General features: G+C 42.5%; 8 non-coding genes across 8 annotated transcripts; 5 read left to right on the forward strand and 3 right to left on the reverse strand.

The window, feature by feature from the left end:
• Nucleotides 1-2424: 2424 nt before the first annotated feature.
• On the forward strand, nucleotides 2425-2506 carry TRNAL-AAG (transfer RNA leucine (anticodon AAG)). The gene has a single exon. It is a non-coding gene; the product is annotated as a tRNA-Leu (tRNA).
• A 380-nt stretch (nucleotides 2507-2886) lies between these two features.
• Nucleotides 2887-2968, reverse strand: TRNAS-UGA (transfer RNA serine (anticodon UGA)). The gene has a single exon. It is a non-coding gene; the product is annotated as a tRNA-Ser (tRNA).
• Nucleotides 2969-6627: 3659 nt separating this feature from the next.
• Nucleotides 6628-6709, forward strand: TRNAL-AAG (transfer RNA leucine (anticodon AAG)). The gene has a single exon. It is a non-coding gene; the product is annotated as a tRNA-Leu (tRNA).
• A 380-nt stretch (nucleotides 6710-7089) lies between these two features.
• Nucleotides 7090-7171, reverse strand: TRNAS-UGA (transfer RNA serine (anticodon UGA)). Its single transcript has one exon. It is a non-coding gene; the product is annotated as a tRNA-Ser (tRNA).
• Nucleotides 7172-10830: 3659 nt separating this feature from the next.
• TRNAL-AAG (transfer RNA leucine (anticodon AAG)) lies at nucleotides 10831-10912 on the forward strand. The gene has a single exon. It is a non-coding gene; the product is annotated as a tRNA-Leu (tRNA).
• A 380-nt stretch (nucleotides 10913-11292) lies between these two features.
• Nucleotides 11293-11374, reverse strand: TRNAS-UGA (transfer RNA serine (anticodon UGA)). The gene has a single exon. It is a non-coding gene; the product is annotated as a tRNA-Ser (tRNA).
• Nucleotides 11375-15018: 3644 nt separating this feature from the next.
• TRNAL-AAG (transfer RNA leucine (anticodon AAG)) lies at nucleotides 15019-15100 on the forward strand. The gene has a single exon. It is a non-coding gene; the product is annotated as a tRNA-Leu (tRNA).
• A 4097-nt stretch (nucleotides 15101-19197) lies between these two features.
• Nucleotides 19198-19279, forward strand: TRNAL-AAG (transfer RNA leucine (anticodon AAG)). The gene has a single exon. It is a non-coding gene; the product is annotated as a tRNA-Leu (tRNA).
• Nucleotides 19280-21107: the final 1828 nt, after the last annotated feature.

Raw genomic sequence — 21107 nt, forward strand, 5'->3', positions numbered from 1 at the left:
TTTTTCCATTTTTTTCTTTTTTAAAACAAAATGTTTACCGTATTTTGGCTAATTTCTTGGTCTCCTTCAGGGGAACCCACAAAGTCTGGGTACCTCTAGAATCCCTAGGATGTTGGAAAAAAAGGACGCAAATTTGGCGTGGATAGCTTATGTGGACAAAAATCTATGAGGGCCTAAGCGCGCCCTGCCCCAAATAGCCAAAAAAATGCCTGGCACCTGAGGGGGAAAAGGCTGGCAGCGAAGGGGTTAAAATGCACTATTTTATTCCAATTTCTTCACTTAGCTTCAGATGAACTATTTTTCCCTCCCACCAACTCCTTTCAAAGTGCACCAGCCACCACTGCCTTGGGTGGGACAGATTGTTTTCGATTGCAGTATGGCAGATTGTTTTGGATTGCAGTGTGGTAGTTTGTTTTTGATTGGAGTGCAGCAGATTGCAGTGGGGTAGATTGTTTTGAATTGGAGTAGGGGAGATTGTTTTGAAGTGGAGTCGGGCAGATTGGAGTGGGGCAGATTGTTTTGGATCGAAGTGGGACAGATTGTTTTGGAGTGGTGCAGATTGTTTTTTATTATAGTGGGGCACATTGGAGTGAGACAGATTTGCTTGGGGTGGGTGGAGAGGATTGGAGTAGGATGAGTTAGAGTGGATTGGATTCGGGTGAGTGATTTGGACTGGAGTGAGGTGGATTAGTGTGGGTGAAGTGGTCTGGATGGGGTGGATTGTAGTGGGGAAGATTGGAGTGGGGTGGATTGAAGTGTACCGCAGGATTATGTGTTAAAGATTAATTTCAGAATTTACACATAATAAAGAAACACTGTTGATTTGCAATATTTTAAACGAGCTAATCGTCATCTTTTGAGAAGAGTGCCCACGAACAAAAGCAAAAGAAAACATGCGTGGAACGTGGGAAAAGACGATTTGGCAAAATAAAAGAAAGTTCGATTTAAATTTAAAACTTAACAGTTTTGGTTGTCCTGCTGGGCATGTTTTTGCCAGTCACAAGCCTTCTGTTTGCAGGGCACTAGAAGGTAAAAGGAAAAAATAGTACCTTGATCAGGTGGGGAGCAGCGGTCAGGCACTGATTAAGCTGAATCAATCAACGCTTGGTCGCTGCTCTACAGAGAGGAACGGAAATGATGCAAGACATGCCTTGATGAATTAGGAAACTGTAAAGAAGAGTGCCACATAAATAAAAAAATGGTGAGAGACATGCGGGCTCCAAGCCCTTTACTGAATACTACAGAGTCTATCAAGCGAGACCCTAAAAAGGTCAGTTAGTTAAAATAAACAAACATTGTTACTTCTAAAAATCAATATTCCAAGGACGCCTAGATGGTCGTCAAGCAAAAAGTTCCTAGTGCATGGAGGGGCTTATGGTAGTTCTGAAGAGAGGCAAAGGACTTGGTCAGAGGGTGGCCTTGTTGGTGTGGTAGGGAAGCAATACCTCAAACATTATTACTGGGGTAGGGGAACTTGCAATTCGGAGTAATGAAAATTATCACAAAGCAATCAAGTAATTCCACATCAAAATAACAAGCGTGCGGGCTGACAACCATGCTCTCAGCATCAACGAGCGCAGAGTGAAGTGAATTTTACCATCCTCTGTGCATTTTTATTGCGAGGCTCATTTACATTTGACTTGGCGCGCAGAACGAGTGAGAACCAGGTCAATAGAAACAAAAATCATCTATTTAAAAAGTTTAGTTTCACGTGGGCCTGTTGTCCTTACTTCTTTCAGAATAGCTTTTGAACCTCTGTCCTGTGTGTGTCTGTGACTGTCACGTGAAAGGCAGTCAGGGCATCCAGGTGGACCCCATGTCACCTGGAGCACCGCCCACCAGTGCTGGAGTTTTAAACAGCACCCGGTTGCATTTTGGGACTTGTGCCTTTTCAATGTGAGCTCAAAGACGGGAGCCTGTGAAATTCTATTGGCTAAAAAATATTAACAGCGGAATGTGAATAGGCCACACAAGACATGACGTCACTGGAAAGCTAAACAGTATGTTGGGGAGACTGGGTGCGGCAATAGGGCTGATGTCATGAATACGTGCAACTCCTCAGTTATTTTTGAATGAACTGCTCATTCATTAGATCCCACCCAAAGAAATGAGCCCACCGGTATGAACACTTGTTTCATTAGAAAATGATGGAGTCACATTGCCTATGTAGAGCAGGTGCTTATACCTTGGTTGGAAGTCATTGCTCGGAGAGTGTTGTCTTTTAAGGTGATTGCACTAGGTCCGAGCAGGTGGGAGAAGACTTGTGCAGTGACTGAGTAAGAGAGATAACCTTCAATTACCACATCACCCTCCCGACATTGTAATCATGTCCATGAAATGGTTTATCAACTCGACTTTCCACACTAAGTGAGGAGACTCAGGGTTACGGTGCTCATGAAGTGCACAGACACACTGAGAGCAACAGGTAGCGTGGCCGAGCGGTCTAAGGCCCTGGATTAAGGCTCCAGTCTCTTTGGAGGCGTGGGTTCAAATCCCACCGCTGCCAGAGATGGATTTTTACAGATCTTAATGACGCATCTCCCTTCTGACCCTTCAATTTGCATAAGCAGTGACTCTACCAATAGGTCCCTAATTGTAAAACTCTTTTACAGTCTCCTTCTAAGTAAACTCCTAAACCGTGGACTCCAAGAAATCGGCTGATTGGCGCTGCTGTTGTTTTGCTTCATTCTGCTTAGATCATCTTCAAATGGAAGGTTTAACAAATCATTTGTTCTCCCCACGCGGTCACCCGCTCTTCTCTCTGCAAAATAAAATCGAACCTCTGTTAAATAAAGATTTAAAGTAAATTATCTATCTTCCCAAATAAAGTTGGTAAATGTGTTCTTCACAGTTATTTTAAAAATCAGGTTTAAAATAAACAACAGAGGTAGTCAGCAGGATTCAAACCCGTGCAGGGAACCCCCAAAGGATTTCAAGTCCATCACCTTAACCACTCGGCCATAACTACCAGCTCTCATTGAGCTCTACCGAAACTTTATATCACAACAAAATTGTGCAAAATGGCCGTGCAGACCTATATATGACTCCATTTAGTAGGATCTCTAACTGTGTGCAAAGGGCACATTGCTATGTTTCTGTCTAAGCTTTGCTTTAGGTCTGAGGTCTTAAGAACCAAAGCAGGCTCCACGCACACTTGCCTGCACAAAAAAACAAGCATTTGCAATGCGAAAGGTCTCACATTTGTGAGAGTTAGAGCTATTGGCGTTGCAAATGACAATGTCTTTTACCTAGGTTTTGGTTTTCTTTGGGAAAATTTGATGTGTCCACGTTGTGTTTTGGGGCACTTCCTGTCGCGGGCGCTAGGCCTACCCACACAAGTGAGGTAAAAAATGTTATCGGGAGACTTGGGGAAACATAGAATAGCAAAACAAGAGTTACTGCCCCTTGTCTTTATCTACATTTTTTCCTTCCAAATATAAGACAGTGTGTAAAAAAGACGTCTATTTGAGAAATGCCCTTTAATTCGCATGCTAGTGTGGGCACCCCAGAATTCAGAGATGTGCAAATAACCACTGCTCCTTCACTCCTTATCTTGTGCCCATTTTGGAAATAGAAAGGTTTTCTTGATACCTTTTTTTCACTCTATATACTTCGGCAAATTAATTGCAGTATACCCGGTATAGAATGAAAACCCACTGCAAGGTGCAGCTCATTTATTTTCTCTGGATACCTAGGGTTCTTGATGAACCTACAAGCCCTATATATCCCCGCAACCAGAAGAGTCCAGCAGGCGTAATGGTATATTGCTTTCAAAAATCTGACATTGCAGAAAAAAGTTACAGAGTAAAACGTAGAGGAAAATGGCTGTTTTTTTCTTCTCAATTTCAATATTTTTTTTTTATTTCAGTTGTTATTTTCTGTAGGAAACACTTGTAAGATCTACACAAGTTACCCATTGCTGAATTCAGAATGTTGTCTTCTTTTCAAAAATGTTTAGGTTACTGGGACCCAGCATTGGTTTCACACCCATTTCTGTCACTGACTGGAAGGAGGCTAAAAGCACACAAAATCGTAAAAATGGGGTATGTCCCAGTAAAATGCCAAAATTGTGTTGAAAAATTGGGTTTTCTGATTCAAGTCTGCCTGTCCCTGAAAGCTGGGAAGCTGGTGATTTTAGCAGTGCAAACCCTTTGTTGATGCCAATTTCAGGGACAAAAACCACAAGCCTTCTTCTCCAGCCCTTTTTTCCATTTTTTTCTTTTTTAAAACAAAATGTTTACCGTATTTTGGCTAATTTCTTGGTCTCCTTCAGGGGAACCCACAAAGTCTGGGTACCTCTAGAATCCCTAGGATGTTGGAAAAAAAGGACGCAAATTTGGCGTGGATAGCTTATGTGGACAAAAATCTATGAGGGCCTAAGCGCGCCCTGCCCCAAATAGCCAAAAAAATGCCTGGCACCTGAGGGGGAAAAGGCTGGCAGCGAAGGGGTTAAAATGCACTATTTTATTCCAATTTCTTCACTTAGCTTCAGATGAACTATTTTTCCCTCCCACCAACTCCTTTCAAAGTGCACCAGCCACCACTGCCTTGGGTGGGACAGATTGTTTTCGATTGCAGTATGGCAGATTGTTTTGGATTGCAGTGTGGTAGTTTGTTTTTGATTGGAGTGCAGCAGATTGCAGTGGGGTAGATTGTTTTGAATTGGAGTAGGGGAGATTGTTTTGAAGTGGAGTCGGGCAGATTGGAGTGGGGCAGATTGTTTTGGATCGAAGTGGGACAGATTGTTTTGGAGTGGTGCAGATTGTTTTTTATTATAGTGGGGCACATTGGAGTGAGACAGATTTGCTTGGGGTGGGTGGAGAGGATTGGAGTAGGATGAGTTAGAGTGGATTGGATTCGGGTGAGTGATTTGGACTGGAGTGAGGTGGATTAGTGTGGGTGAAGTGGTCTGGATGGGGTGGATTGTAGTGGGGAAGATTGGAGTGGGGTGGATTGAAGTGTACCGCAGGATTATGTGTTAAAGATTAATTTCAGAATTTACACATAATAAAGAAACACTGTTGATTTGCAATATTTTAAACGAGCTAATCGTCATCTTTTGAGAAGAGTGCCCACGAACAAAAGCAAAAGAAAACATGCGTGGAACGTGGGAAAAGACGATTTGGCAAAATAAAAGAAAGTTCGATTTAAATTTAAAACTTAACAGTTTTGGTTGTCCTGCTGGGCATGTTTTTGCCAGTCACAAGCCTTCTGTTTGCAGGGCACTAGAAGGTAAAAGGAAAAAATAGTACCTTGATCAGGTGGGGAGCAGCGGTCAGGCACTGATTAAGCTGAATCAATCAACGCTTGGTCGCTGCTCTACAGAGAGGAACGGAAATGATGCAAGACATGCCTTGATGAATTAGGAAACTGTAAAGAAGAGTGCCACATAAATAAAAAAATGGTGAGAGACATGCGGGCTCCAAGCCCTTTACTGAATACTACAGAGTCTATCAAGCGAGACCCTAAAAAGGTCAGTTAGTTAAAATAAACAAACATTGTTACTTCTAAAAATCAATATTCCAAGGACGCCTAGATGGTCGTCAAGCAAAAAGTTCCTAGTGCATGGAGGGGCTTATGGTAGTTCTGAAGAGAGGCAAAGGACTTGGTCAGAGGGTGGCCTTGTTGGTGTGGTAGGGAAGCAATACCTCAAACATTATTACTGGGGTAGGGGAACTTGCAATTCGGAGTAATGAAAATTATCACAAAGCAATCAAGTAATTCCACATCAAAATAACAAGCGTGCGGGCTGACAACCATGCTCTCAGCATCAACGAGCGCAGAGTGAAGTGAATTTTACCATCCTCTGTGCATTTTTATTGCGAGGCTCATTTACATTTGACTTGGCGCGCAGAACGAGTGAGAACCAGGTCAATAGAAACAAAAATCATCTATTTAAAAAGTTTAGTTTCACGTGGGCCTGTTGTCCTTACTTCTTTCAGAATAGCTTTTGAACCTCTGTCCTGTGTGTGTCTGTGACTGTCACGTGAAAGGCAGTCAGGGCATCCAGGTGGACCCCATGTCACCTGGAGCACCGCCCACCAGTGCTGGAGTTTTAAACAGCACCCGGTTGCATTTTGGGACTTGTGCCTTTTCAATGTGAGCTCAAAGACGGGAGCCTGTGAAATTCTATTGGCTAAAAAATATTAACAGCGGAATGTGAATAGGCCACACAAGACATGACGTCACTGGAAAGCTAAACAGTATGTTGGGGAGACTGGGTGCGGCAATAGGGCTGATGTCATGAATACGTGCAACTCCTCAGTTATTTTTGAATGAACTGCTCATTCATTAGATCCCACCCAAAGAAATGAGCCCACCGGTATGAACACTTGTTTCATTAGAAAATGATGGAGTCACATTGCCTATGTAGAGCAGGTGCTTATACCTTGGTTGGAAGTCATTGCTCGGAGAGTGTTGTCTTTTAAGGTGATTGCACTAGGTCCGAGCAGGTGGGAGAAGACTTGTGCAGTGACTGAGTAAGAGAGATAACCTTCAATTACCACATCACCCTCCCGACATTGTAATCATGTCCATGAAATGGTTTATCAACTCGACTTTCCACACTAAGTGAGGAGACTCAGGGTTACGGTGCTCATGAAGTGCACAGACAGACTGAGAGCAACAGGTAGCGTGGCCGAGCGGTCTAAGGCCCTGGATTAAGGCTCCAGTCTCTTTGGAGGCGTGGGTTCAAATCCCACCGCTGCCAGAGATGGATTTTTACAGATCTTAATGACGCATCTCCCTTCTGACCCTTCAATTTGCATAAGCAGTGACTCTACCAATAGGTCCCTAATTGTAAAACTCTTTTACAGTCTCCTTCTAAGTAAACTCCTAAACCGTGGACTCCAAGAAATCGGCTGATTGGCGCTGCTGTTGTTTTGCTTCATTCTGCTTAGATCATCTTCAAATGGAAGGTTTAACAAATCATTTGTTCTCCCCACGCGGTCACCCGCTCTTCTCTCTGCAAAATAAAATCGAACCTCTGTTAAATAAAGATTTAAAGTAAATTATCTATCTTCCCAAATAAAGTTGGTAAATGTGTTCTTCACAGTTATTTTAAAAATCAGGTTTAAAATAAACAACAGAGGTAGTCAGCAGGATTCAAACCCGTGCAGGGAACCCCCAAAGGATTTCAAGTCCATCACCTTAACCACTCGGCCATAACTACCAGCTCTCATTGAGCTCTACCGAAACTTTATATCACAACAAAATTGTGCAAAATGGCCGTGCAGACCTATATATGACTCCATTTAGTAGGATCTCTAACTGTGTGCAAAGGGCACATTGCTATGTTTCTGTCTAAGCTTTGCTTTAGGTCTGAGGTCTTAAGAACCAAAGCAGGCTCCACGCACACTTGCCTGCACAAAAAAACAAGCATTTGCAATGCGAAAGGTCTCACATTTGTGAGAGTTAGAGCTATTGGCGTTGCAAATGACAATGTCTTTTACCTAGGTTTTGGTTTTCTTTGGGAAAATTTGATGTGTCCACGTTGTGTTTTGGGGCACTTCCTGTCGCGGGCGCTAGGCCTACCCACACAAGTGAGGTAAAAAATGTTATCGGGAGACTTGGGGAAACATAGAATAGCAAAACAAGAGTTACTGCCCCTTGTCTTTATCTACATTTTTTCCTTCCAAATATAAGACAGTGTGTAAAAAAGACGTCTATTTGAGAAATGCCCTTTAATTCGCATGCTAGTGTGGGCACCCCAGAATTCAGAGATGTGCAAATAACCACTGCTCCTTCACTCCTTATCTTGTGCCCATTTTGGAAATAGAAAGGTTTTCTTGATACCTTTTTTTCACTCTATATACTTCGGCAAATTAATTGCAGTATACCCGGTATAGAATGAAAACCCACTGCAAGGTGCAGCTCATTTATTTTCTCTGGATACCTAGGGTTCTTGATGAACCTACAAGCCCTATATATCCCCGCAACCAGAAGAGTCCAGCAGGCGTAATGGTATATTGCTTTCAAAAATCTGACATTGCAGAAAAAAGTTACAGAGTAAAACGTAGAGGAAAATGGCTGTTTTTTTCTTCTCAATTTCAATATTTTTTTTTTATTTCAGTTGTTATTTTCTGTAGGAAACACTTGTAAGATCTACACAAGTTACCCATTGCTGAATTCAGAATGTTGTCTTCTTTTCAAAAATGTTTAGGTTACTGGGACCCAGCATTGGTTTCACACCCATTTCTGTCACTGACTGGAAGGAGGCTAAAAGCACACAAAATCGTAAAAATGGGGTATGTCCCAGTAAAATGCCAAAATTGTGTTGAAAAATTGGGTTTTCTGATTCAAGTCTGCCTGTCCCTGAAAGCTGGGAAGCTGGTGATTTTAGCAGTGCAAACCCTTTGTTGATGCCAATTTCAGGGACAAAAACCACAAGCCTTCTTCTCCAGCCCTTTTTTCCATTTTTTTCTTTTTTAAAACAAAATGTTTACCGTATTTTGGCTAATTTCTTGGTCTCCTTCAGGGGAACCCACAAAGTCTGGGTACCTCTAGAATCCCTAGGATGTTGGAAAAAAAGGACGCAAATTTGGCGTGGATAGCTTATGTGGACAAAAATCTATGAGGGCCTAAGCGCGCCCTGCCCCAAATAGCCAAAAAAATGCCTGGCACCTGAGGGGGAAAAGGCTGGCAGCGAAGGGGTTAAAATGCACTATTTTATTCCAATTTCTTCACTTAGCTTCAGATGAACTATTTTTCCCTCCCACCAACTCCTTTCAAAGTGCACCAGCCACCACTGCCTTGGGTGGGACAGATTGTTTTCGATTGCAGTATGGCAGATTGTTTTGGATTGCAGTGTGGTAGTTTGTTTTTGATTGGAGTGCAGCAGATTGCAGTGGGGTAGATTGTTTTGAATTGGAGTAGGGGAGATTGTTTTGAAGTGGAGTCGGGCAGATTGGAGTGGGGCAGATTGTTTTGGATCGAAGTGGGACAGATTGTTTTGGAGTGGTGCAGATTGTTTTTTATTATAGTGGGGCACATTGGAGTGAGACAGATTTGCTTGGGGTGGGTGGAGAGGATTGGAGTAGGATGAGTTAGAGTGGATTGGATTCGGGTGAGTGATTTGGACTGGAGTGAGGTGGATTAGTGTGGGTGAAGTGGTCTGGATGGGGTGGATTGTAGTGGGGAAGATTGGAGTGGGGTGGATTGAAGTGTACCGCAGGATTATGTGTTAAAGATTAATTTCAGAATTTACACATAATAAAGAAACACTGTTGATTTGCAATATTTTAAACGAGCTAATCGTCATCTTTTGAGAAGAGTGCCCACGAACAAAAGCAAAAGAAAACATGCGTGGAACGTGGGAAAAGACGATTTGGCAAAATAAAAGAAAGTTCGATTTAAATTTAAAACTTAACAGTTTTGGTTGTCCTGCTGGGCATGTTTTTGCCAGTCACAAGCCTTCTGTTTGCAGGGCACTAGAAGGTAAAAGGAAAAAATAGTACCTTGATCAGGTGGGGAGCAGCGGTCAGGCACTGATTAAGCTGAATCAATCAACGCTTGGTCGCTGCTCTACAGAGAGGAACGGAAATGATGCAAGACATGCCTTGATGAATTAGGAAACTGTAAAGAAGAGTGCCACATAAATAAAAAAATGGTGAGAGACATGCGGGCTCCAAGCCCTTTACTGAATACTACAGAGTCTATCAAGCGAGACCCTAAAAAGGTCAGTTAGTTAAAATAAACAAACATTGTTACTTCTAAAAATCAATATTCCAAGGACGCCTAGATGGTCGTCAAGCAAAAAGTTCCTAGTGCATGGAGGGGCTTATGGTAGTTCTGAAGAGAGGCAAAGGACTTGGTCAGAGGGTGGCCTTGTTGGTGTGGTAGGGAAGCAATACCTCAAACATTATTACTGGGGTAGGGGAACTTGCAATTCGGAGTAATGAAAATTATCACAAAGCAATCAAGTAATTCCACATCAAAATAACAAGCGTGCGGGCTGACAACCATGCTCTCAGCATCAACGAGCGCAGAGTGAAGTGAATTTTACCATCCTCTGTGCATTTTTATTGCGAGGCTCATTTACATTTGACTTGGCGCGCAGAACGAGTGAGAACCAGGTCAATAGAAACAAAAATCATCTATTTAAAAAGTTTAGTTTCACGTGGGCCTGTTGTCCTTACTTCTTTCAGAATAGCTTTTGAACCTCTGTCCTGTGTGTGTCTGTGACTGTCACGTGAAAGGCAGTCAGGGCATCCAGGTGGACCCCATGTCACCTGGAGCACCGCCCACCAGTGCTGGAGTTTTAAACAGCACCCGGTTGCATTTTGGGACTTGTGCCTTTTCAATGTGAGCTCAAAGACGGGAGCCTGTGAAATTCTATTGGCTAAAAAATATTAACAGCGGAATGTGAATAGGCCACACAAGACATGACGTCACTGGAAAGCTAAACAGTATGTTGGGGAGACTGGGTGCGGCAATAGGGCTGATGTCATGAATACGTGCAACTCCTCAGTTATTTTTGAATGAACTGCTCATTCATTAGATCCCACCCAAAGAAATGAGCCCACCGGTATGAACACTTGTTTCATTAGAAAATGATGGAGTCACATTGCCTATGTAGAGCAGGTGCTTATACCTTGGTTGGAAGTCATTGCTCGGAGAGTGTTGTCTTTTAAGGTGATTGCACTAGGTCCGAGCAGGTGGGAGAAGACTTGTGCAGTGACTGAGTAAGAGAGATAACCTTCAATTACCACATCACCCTCCCGACATTGTAATCATGTCCATGAAATGGTTTATCAACTCGACTTTCCACACTAAGTGAGGAGACTCAGGGTTACGGTGCTCATGAAGTGCACAGACAGACTGAGAGCAACAGGTAGCGTGGCCGAGCGGTCTAAGGCCCTGGATTAAGGCTCCAGTCTCTTTGGAGGCGTGGGTTCAAATCCCACCGCTGCCAGAGATGGATTTTTACAGATCTTAATGACGCATCTCCCTTCTGACCCTTCAATTTGCATAAGCAGTGACTCTACCAATAGGTCCCTAATTGTAAAACTCTTTTACAGTCTCCTTCTAAGTAAACTCCTAAACCGTGGACTCCAAGAAATCGGCTGATTGGCGCTGCTGTTGTTTTGCTTCATTCTGCTTAGATCATCTTCAAATGGAAGGTTTAACAAATCATTTGTTCTCCCCACGCGGTCACCCGCTCTTCTCTCTGCAAAATAAAATCGAACCTCTGTTAAATAAAGATTTAAAGTAAATTATCTATCTTCCCAAATAAAGTTGGTAAATGTGTTCTTCACAGTTATTTTAAAAATCAGGTTTAAAATAAACAACAGAGGTAGTCAGCAGGATTCAAACCCGTGCAGGGAACCCCCAAAGGATTTCAAGTCCATCACCTTAACCACTCGGCCATAACTACCAGCTCTCATTGAGCTCTACCGAAACTTTATATCACAACAAAATTGTGCAAAATGGCCGTGCAGACCTATATATGACTCCATTTAGTAGGATCTCTAACTGTGTGCAAAGGGCACATTGCTATGTTTCTGTCTAAGCTTTGCTTTAGGTCTGAGGTCTTAAGAACCAAAGCAGGCTCCACGCACACTTGCCTGCACAAAAAAACAAGCATTTGCAATGCGAAAGGTCTCACATTTGTGAGAGTTAGAGCTATTGGCGTTGCAAATGACAATGTCTTTTACCTAGGTTTTGGTTTTCTTTGGGAAAATTTGATGTGTCCACGTTGTGTTTTGGGGCACTTCCTGTCGCGGGCGCTAGGCCTACCCACACAAGTGAGGTAAAAAATGTTATCGGGAGACTTGGGGAAACATAGAATAGCAAAACAAGAGTTACTGCCCCTTGTCTTTATCTACATTTTTTCCTTCCAAATATAAGACAGTGTGTAAAAAAGACGTCTATTTGAGAAATGCCCTTTAATTCGCATGCTAGTGTGGGCACCCCAGAATTCAGAGATGTGCAAATAACCACTGCTCCTTCACTCCTTATCTTGTGCCCATTTTGGAAATAGAAAGGTTTTCTTGATACCTTTTTTTCACTCTATATACTTCGGCAAATTAATTGCAGTATACCCGGTATAGAATGAAAACCCACTGCAAGGTGCAGCTCATTTATTTTCTCTGGATACCTAGGGTTCTTGATGAACCTACAAGCCCTATATATCCCCGCAACCAGAAGAGTCCAGCAGGCGTAATGGTATATTGCTTTCAAAAATCTGACATTGCAGAAAAAAGTTACAGAGTAAAACGTAGAGGAAAATGGCTGTTTTTTTCTTCTCAATTTCAATATTTTTTTTTTATTTCAGTTGTTATTTTCTGTAGGAAACACTTGTAAGATCTACACAAGTTACCCATTGCTGAATTCAGAATGTTGTCTTCTTTTCAAAAATGTTTAGGTTACTGGGACCCAGCATTGGTTTCACACCCATTTCTGTCACTGACTGGAAGGAGGCTAAAAGCACACAAAATCGTAAAAATGGGGTATGTCCCAGTAAAATGCCAAAATTGTGTTGAAAAATTGGGTTTTCTGATTCAAGTCTGCCTGTCCCTGAAAGCTGGGAAGCTGGTGATTTTAGCAGTGCAAACCCTTTGTTGATGCCAATTTCAGGGACAAAAACCACAAGCCTTCTTCTCCAGCCCTTTTTTCCATTTTTTTCTTTTTTAAAACAAAATGTTTACCGTATTTTGGCTAATTTCTTGGTCTCCTTCAGGGGAACCCACAAAGTCTGGGTACCTCTAGAATCCCTAGGATGTTGGAAAAAAAGGACGCAAATTTGGCGTGGATAGCTTATGTGGACAAAAATCTATGAGGGCCTAAGCGCGCCCTGCCCCAAATAGCCAAAAAAATGCCTGGCACCTGAGGGGGAAAAGGCTGGCAGCGAAGGGGTTAAAATGCACTATTTTATTCCAATTTCTTCACTTAGCTTCAGATGAACTATTTTTCCCTCCCACCAACTCCTTTCAAAGTGCACCAGCCACCACTGCCTTGGGTGGGACAGATTGTTTTCGATTGCAGTATGGCAGATTGTTTTGGATTGCAGTGTGGTAGTTTGTTTTTGATTGGAGTGCAGCAGATTGCAGTGGGGTAGATTGTTTTGAATTGGAGTAGGGGAGATTGTTTTGAAGTGGAGTGGGGCAGATTGTTTTGGATCGAAGTGGGACAGATTGTTTTGGAGTGGTGCAGATTGTTTTTTATTATAGTGGGGCACATTGGAGTGAGACAGATTTGCTTGGGGTGGGTGGAGAGGATTGGAATAGGATGAGTTAGAATGGATTGGATTCGGGTGAGTGATTTGGACTGGAGTGAGGTGGATTAGTGTGGGTGAAGTGGTCTGGATGGGGTGGATTGTAGTGGGGAAGATTGGAGTGGGATGGATTGAAGTGTACCGCAGGATTATGTGTTAAAGATTAATTTCAGAATTTACACATAATAAAGAAACACTGTTGATTTGCAATATTTTAAACGAGCTAATCGTCATCTTTTGAGAAGAGTGCCCACGAACAAAAGCAAAAGAAAACATGCGTGGAACGTGGGAAAAGACGATTTGGCAAAATAAAAGAAAGTTCGATTTAAATTTAAAACTTAACAGTTTTGGTTGTCCTGCTGGGCATGTTTTTGCCAGTCACAAGCCTTCTGTTTGCAGGGCACTAGAAGGTAAAAGGAAAAAATAGTACCTTGATCAGGTGGGGAGCAGCGGTCAGGCACTGATTAAGCTGAATCAATCAACGCTTGGTCGCTGCTCTACAGAGAGGAACGGAAATGATGCAAGACATGCCTTGATGAATTAGGAAACTGTAAAGAAGAGTGCCACATAAATAAAAAAATGGTGAGAGACATGCGGGCTCCAAGCCCTTTACTGAATACTACAGAGTCTATCAAGCGAGACCCTAAAAAGGTCAGTTAGTTAAAATAAACAAACATTGTTACTTCTAAATATCAATATTCCAAGGACGCCTAGATGGTCGTCAAGCAAAAAGTTCCTAGTGCATGGAGGGGCTTATGGTAGTTCTGAAGAGAGGCAAAGGACTTGGTCAGAGGGTGGCCTTGTTGGTGTGGTAGGGAAGCAATACCTCAAACATTATTACTGGGGTAGGGGAACTTGCAATTCGGAGTAATGAAAATTATCACAAAGCAATCAAGTAATTCCACATCAAAATAACAAGCGTGCGGGCTGACAACCATGCTCTCAGCATCAACGAGCGCAGAGTGAAGTGAATTTTACCATCCTCTGTGCATTTTTATTGCGAGGCTCATTTACATTTGACTTGGCGCGCAGAACGAGTGAGAACCCGGTCAATAGAAACAAAAATCATCTATTTAAAAAGTTTAGTTTCACGTGGGCCTGTTGTCCTTACTTCTTTCAGAATAGCTTTTGAACCTCTGTCCTGTGTGTGTCTGTGACTGTCACGTGAAAGGCAGTCAGAGCATCCAGGTGGGCCCCATGTCACCTGGGGCACCGCCCACCAGTGCTGGAGTTTTAAACAGCACCCGGTTGCATTTTGGGACTTGTGCCTTTTCAATGTGAGCTCAAAGACGGGAGCCTGTGAAATTCTATTGGCTAAAAAATATTAACAGCGGAATGTGAATAGGCCACACAAGACATGACGTCACTGGAAAGCTAAACAGTATGTTGGGGAGACTGGGTGCGGCAATAGGGCTGATGTCATGAATACGTGCAACTCCTCGGTTATTTTTGAATGAACTGCTCATTCATTAGATCCCACCCAAAGAAATGAGCCCACCAGTATGAACACTTGTTTCATTAGAAAATGATGGAGTCACATTGCCTATGTAGAGCAGGTGCTTATACCTTGGTTGGAAGTCATTGCTCGGAGAGTGTTGTCTTTTAAGGTGATTGCACTAGGTCCGAGCAGGTGGGAGAAGACTTGTGCAGTGACTGAGTAAGAGAGATAACCTTCAATTACCACATCACCCTCCCGACATTGTAATCATGTCCATGAAATGGTTTATCAACTCGACTTTCCACACTAAGTGAGGAGACTCAGGGTTACGGTGCTCATGAAGTGCACAGACACACTGAGAGCAACAGGTAGCGTGGCCGAGCGGTCTAAGGCGCTGGATTAAGGCTCCAGTCTCTTTGGAGGCGTGGGTTCAAATCCCACCGCTGCCAGAGATGGATTTTTACAGATCTTAATGACGCATCTCCCTTCTGACCCTTCAATTTGCATAAACAGTGACTCTACCAATAGGTCCCTAATTTTAAAACTCTTTTACAGTCTCCTTCTAAGTAAACTCCTAAACCGTGGACTCCAAGAAATCGGCTGATTGGCGCTGCTGTTGTTTTGCTTCATTCTGCTTAGATCACCTTCAAATGGAAGGTTTAACAAATCATTTGTTCTCCCCACGCGGTCACCCGCTCTTCTCTCTGCAAAATAAAATCGAACCTCTGTTAAATAAAGATTTAAAGTAAATTATCTATCTTCCCAAATAAAGTTGGTAAATGTGTTCTTCACAGTTATTTTAAAAATCAGGTTTAAAATAAACAACAGAGGTAGTCAGCAGGATTCAAACCCGTGCAGGGAACCCCCAAAGGATTTCAAGCCCATCACCTTAACCACTCGGCCATAACTACCAGCTCTCATTGAGCTCTACCGAAACTTTATATCACAACAAAATTGTGCAAAATGGCCGAGCAGACCTATATATGACTCCATTTAGTAGGATCTCTAACTGTGTGCAAAGGGCACATTGCTATGTTTCTGTCTAAGCTTTGCTTTAGGTCTGAGGTCTTAAGAACCAAAGCAGGCTCCACGCACACTTGCCTGCACAAAAAAACAAGCATTTGCAATGCGAAAGGTCTCACATTTGTGAGAGTTAGAGCTATTGGCGTTGCAAATGACAATGTCTTTTACCTAGGTTTTGGTTTTCTTTGGGAAAATTTGATGTGTCCACGTTGTGTTTTGGGGCACTTCCTGTCGCGGGCGCTAGGCCTACCCACACAAGTGAGGTAAAAAATGTTATCGGGAGACTTGGGGAAACATAGAATAGCAAAACAAGAGTTACTGCCCCTTGTCTTTATCTACATTTTTTCCTTCCAAATATAAGACAGTGTGTAAAAAAGACGTCTATTTGAGAAATGCCCTTTAATTCGCATGCTAGTGTGGGCACCCCAGAATTCAGAGATGTGCAAATAACCACTGCTCCTTCACTCCTTATCTTGTGCCCATTTTGGAAATAGAAAGGTTTTCTTGATACCTATTTTTCACTCTATATACTTCGGCAAATTAATTGCAGTATACCCGGTATAGAATGAAAACCCACTGAAAGGTGCAGCTCATTTATTTTCTCTGGATACCTAGGGTTCTTGATGAACCTACAAGCCCTATATATCCCCGCAACCAGAAGAGTCCAGCAGGCGTAATGGTATATTGCTTTCAAAAATCTGACATTGCAGAAAAAAGTTACAGAGTAAAACGTAGAGGAAAATGGCTGTTTTTTTCTTCTCAATTTCAATATTTTTTTTTTATTTCAGTTGTTATTTTCTGTAGGAAACACTTGTAAGATCTACACAAGTTACCCATTGCTGAATTCAGAATGTTGTCTTCTTTTCAAAAATGTTTAGGTTACTGGGAGCCAGCATTGGTTTCACACCCATTTCTGTCACTGACTGGAAGGAGGCTAAAAGCACACAAAATCGTAAAAATGGGGTATGTCCCAGTAAAATGCCAAAATTGTGTTGAAAAATTGGGTTTTCTGATTCAAGTCTGCCTGTCCCTGAAAGCTGGGAAGCTGGTGATTTTAGCAGTGCAAACGCTTTGTTGATGCCAATTTCAGGGACAAAAACCACAAGCCTTCTTCTCCAGCCCTTTTTTCCATTTTTTTCTTTTTTAAAACAAAATGTTTACTGTATTTTGGCTAATTTCTTGGTCTCCTTCAGGGGAACCCACAAAGTCTGGGTACCTCTAGAATCCCTAGGATGTTGGAAAAAAAGGACGCAAATTTGGCGTGGATAGCTTATGTGGACAAAAATCTATGAGGGCCTAAGCGCGCCCTGCCCCAAATAGCCAAAAAAATGCCTGGCACCTGAGGGGGAAAAGGCTGGCAGCGAAGGGGTTAAAATGCACTATTTTATTCCAATTTCTTCACTTAGCTTCAGATGAACTATTTTTCCCTCCCACCAACTCCTTTCAAAGTGCACCAGCCACCACTGCCTTGGGTGGGACAGATTGTTTTCGATTGCAGTGTGGTAGTTTGTTTTTGATTGGAGTGCAGCAGATTGCAGTGGGGTAGATTGTTTTGAATTGGAGTAGGGGAGATTGTTTTGAAGTGGAGTCGGGCAGATTGGAGTGGGGCAGATTGTTTTGGATCGAAGTGGGACAGATTGTTTTGGAGTGGTGCAGATTGTTTTTTATTATAGTGGGGCACATTGGAGTGAGACAGATTTGCTTGGGGTGGGTGGAGAGGATTGGAGTAGGATGAGTTAGAGTGGATTGGATTCGGGTGAGTGATTTGGACTGGAGTGAGGTGGATTAGTGTGGGTGAAGTGGTCTGGATGGGGTGGATTGTAGTGGGGAAGATTGGAGTGGGGTGGATTGAAGTGTACCGCAGGATTATGTGTTAAAGATTAATTTCAGAATTTACACATAATAAAGAAACACTGTTGATTTGCAATATTTTAAACGAGCTAATCGTCATCTTTTGAGAAGAGTGCCCACGAACAAAAGCAAAAGAAAACATGCGTGGAACGTGGGAAAAGACGATTTGGCAAAATAAAAGAAAGTTCGATTTAAATTTAAAACTTAACAGTTTTGGTTGTCCTGCTGGGCATGTTTTTGCCAGTCACAAGCCTTCTGTTTGCAGGGCACTAGAAGGTAAAAGGAAAAAATAGTACCTTGATCAGGTGGGGAGCAGCGGTCAGGCACTGATTAAGCTGAATCAATCAACGCTTGGTCGCTGCTCTACAGAGAGGAACGGAAATGATGCAAGACATGCCTTGATGAATTAGGAAACTGTAAAGAAGAGTGCCAAATAAATAAAAAAATGGTGAGAGACATGCGGGCTCCAAGCCCTTTACTGAATACTACAGAGTCTATCAAGCGAGACCCTAAAAAGGTCAGTTAGTTAAAATAAACAAACATTGTTACTTCTAAATATCAATATTCCAAGGACGCCTAGATGGTCGTCAAGCAAAAAGTTCCTAGTGCATGGAGGGGCTTATGGTAGTTCTGAAGAGAGGCAAAGGACTTGGTCAGAGGGTGGCCTTGTTGGTGTGGTAGGGAAGCAATACCTCAAACATTATTACTGGGGTAGGGGAGCTTGCAATTCGGAGTAATGAAAATTATCACAAAGCAATCAAGTAATTCCACATCAAAATAACAAGCGTGCGGGCTGACAACCATGCTCTCAGCATCAACGAGCGCAGAGTGAAGTGAATTTTAACATCCTCTGTGCATTTTTATTGCGGGGCTCATTTACATTTGACTTGGCGCGCAGAACGAGTGAGAACCAGGTCAATAGAAACAAAAATCATCTATTTAAAAAGTTTAGTTTCACGTGGGCCTGTTGTCCTTACTTCTTTCAGAATAGCTTTTGAACCTCTGTCCTGTGTGTGTCTGTGACTGTCACGTGAAAAGGCAGTCAGGGCATCCAGGTGGGCTCCATGTCACCTGGGGCACCGCCCACCAGTGCTGGAGTTTTAAACAGCACCCGGTTGCATTTTGGGACTTGTGCCTTTTCAATGTGAGCTCAAAGACGGGAGCCTGTGAAATTCTATTGGCTAAAAAATATTAACAGCGGAATGTGAATAGGCCACACAAGACATGACGTCACTGGAAAGCTAAACAGTATGTTGGGGAGACTGGGTGCGGCAATAGGGCTGATGTCATGAATACGTGCAACTCCTCAGTTATTTTTGAATGAACTGCTCATTCATTAGATCCCACCCAAAGAAATGAGCCCACCAGTATGAACACTTGTTTCATTAGAAAATGATGGAGTCACATTGCCTATGTAGAGCAGGTGCTTATACCTTGGTTGGAAGTCATTGCTCGGAGAGTGTTGTCTTTTAAGGTGATTGCACTAGGTCCGAGCAGGTGGGAGAAGACTTGTGCAGTGACTGAGTAAGAGAGATAACCTTCAATTACCACATCACCCTCCCGACATTGTAATCATGTCCATGAAATGGTTTATCAACTCGACTTTCCACACTAAGTGAGGAGACTCAGGGTTACGGTGCTCATGAAGTGCACAGACACACTGAGAGCAACAGGTAGCGTGGCCGAGCGGTCTAAGGCGCTGGATTAAGGCTCCAGTCTCTTTGGAGGCGTGGGTTCAAATCCCACCGCTGCCAGAGATGGATTTTTACAGATCTTAATGACGCATCTCCCTTCTGACCCTTCAATTTGCATAAACAGTGACTCTACCAATAGGTCCCTAATTTTAAAACTCTTTTACAGTCTCCTTCTAAGTAAACTCCTAAACCGTGGACTCCAAGAAATCGGCTGATTGGCGCTGCTGTTGTTTTGCTTCATTCTGCTTAGATCACCTTCAAATGGAAGGTTTAACAAATCATTTGTTCTCCCCACGCGGTCACCCGCTCTTCTCTCTGCAAAATAAAATCGAACCTCTGTTAAATAAAGATTTAAAGTAAATTATCTATCTTCCCAAATAAAGTTGGTAAATGTGCTCTTCACAGTTATTTTAAAAATCAGGTTTAAAATAAACAACAGAGGTAGTCAGCAGGATTCAAACCCGTGCAGGGAACCCCCAAAGGATTTCAAGCCCATCACCTTAACCACTCGGCCATAACTACCAGCTCTCATTGAGCTCTACCGCAACTTTATATCACAACAAAATTGTGCAAAATGGCCGTGCAGACCTATATATGACTCCATTTAGTAGGATCTCTAACTGTGTGCAAAGGGCACATTGCTATGTTTCTGTCTAAGCTTTGCTTTAGGTCTGAGGTCTTAAGAACCAAAGCAGGCTCCACGCACACTTGCCTGCACAAAAAAACAAGCATTTGCAATGCGAAAGGTCTCACATTTGTGAGAGTTAGAGCTATTGGCGTTGCAAATGACAATGTCTTTTACCTAGGTTTTCGTTTTCTTTGGGAAAATTTGATGTGTCCACGTTGTGTTTTGGGGCACTTCCTGTCGCGGGCGCTAGGCCTACCCACACAAGTGAGGTAAAAAATGTTATCGGGAGACTTGGGGAAACATAGAATAGCAAAACAAGAGTTACTGCCCCTTGTCTTTATCTACATTTTTTCCTTCCAAATATAAGACAGTGTGTAAAAAAGACGTCTATTTGAGAAATGCCCTTTAATTCGCATGCTAGTGTGGGCACCCCAGAATTCAGAGATGTGCAAATAACCACTGCTCCTTCACTCCTTATCTTGTGCCCATTTTGGAAATAGAAAGGTTTTCTTGATACCTATTTTTCACTCTATATACTTCGGCTAATTAATTGCAGTATACCCGGTATAGAATGAAAACCCACTGCAAGGTGCAGCTCATTTATTTTCTCTGGATACCTAGGGTTCTTGATGAACCTACAAGCCCTATATATCCCCGCAACCAGAAGAGTCCAGCAGGCGTAATGGTATATTGCTTTCAAAAATCTGACATTGCAGAAAAAAGTTACAGAGTAAAACGTAGAGGAAAATGGCTGTTTTTTTCTTCTCAATTTCAATATTTTTTTTTTATTTCAGTTGTTATTTTCTGTAGGAAACACTTGTAAGATCTACACAAGTTACCCATTGCTGAATTCAGAATGTTGTCTTCTTTTCAAAAATGTTTAGGTTACTGGGACCCAGCATTGGTTTCACACCCATTTCTGTCACTGACTGGAAGGAGGCTAAAAGCACACAAAATCGTAAAAATGGGGTATGTCCCAGTAAAATGCCAAAATTGTGTTGAAAAATTGGGTTTTCTGATTCAAGTCTGCCTGTCCCTGAAAGCTGGGAAGCTGGTGATTTTAGCAGTGCAAACCCTTTGTTGATGCCAATTTCAGGGACAAAAACCACAAGCCTTCTTCTCCAGCCCTTTTTTCCATTTTTTTCTTTTTTAAAACAAAATGTTTACCGTATTTTGGCTAATTTCTTGGTCTCCTTCAGGGGAACCCACAAAGTCTGGGTACCTCTAGAATCCCTAGGATGTTGGAAAAAAAGGACGCAA

This window comes from Pleurodeles waltl, chromosome 12 (genome assembly GCF_031143425.1).
Source record: "Pleurodeles waltl isolate 20211129_DDA chromosome 12, aPleWal1.hap1.20221129, whole genome shotgun sequence".
Lineage (NCBI taxonomy): Eukaryota > Metazoa > Chordata > Amphibia > Caudata > Salamandridae > Pleurodeles > Pleurodeles waltl.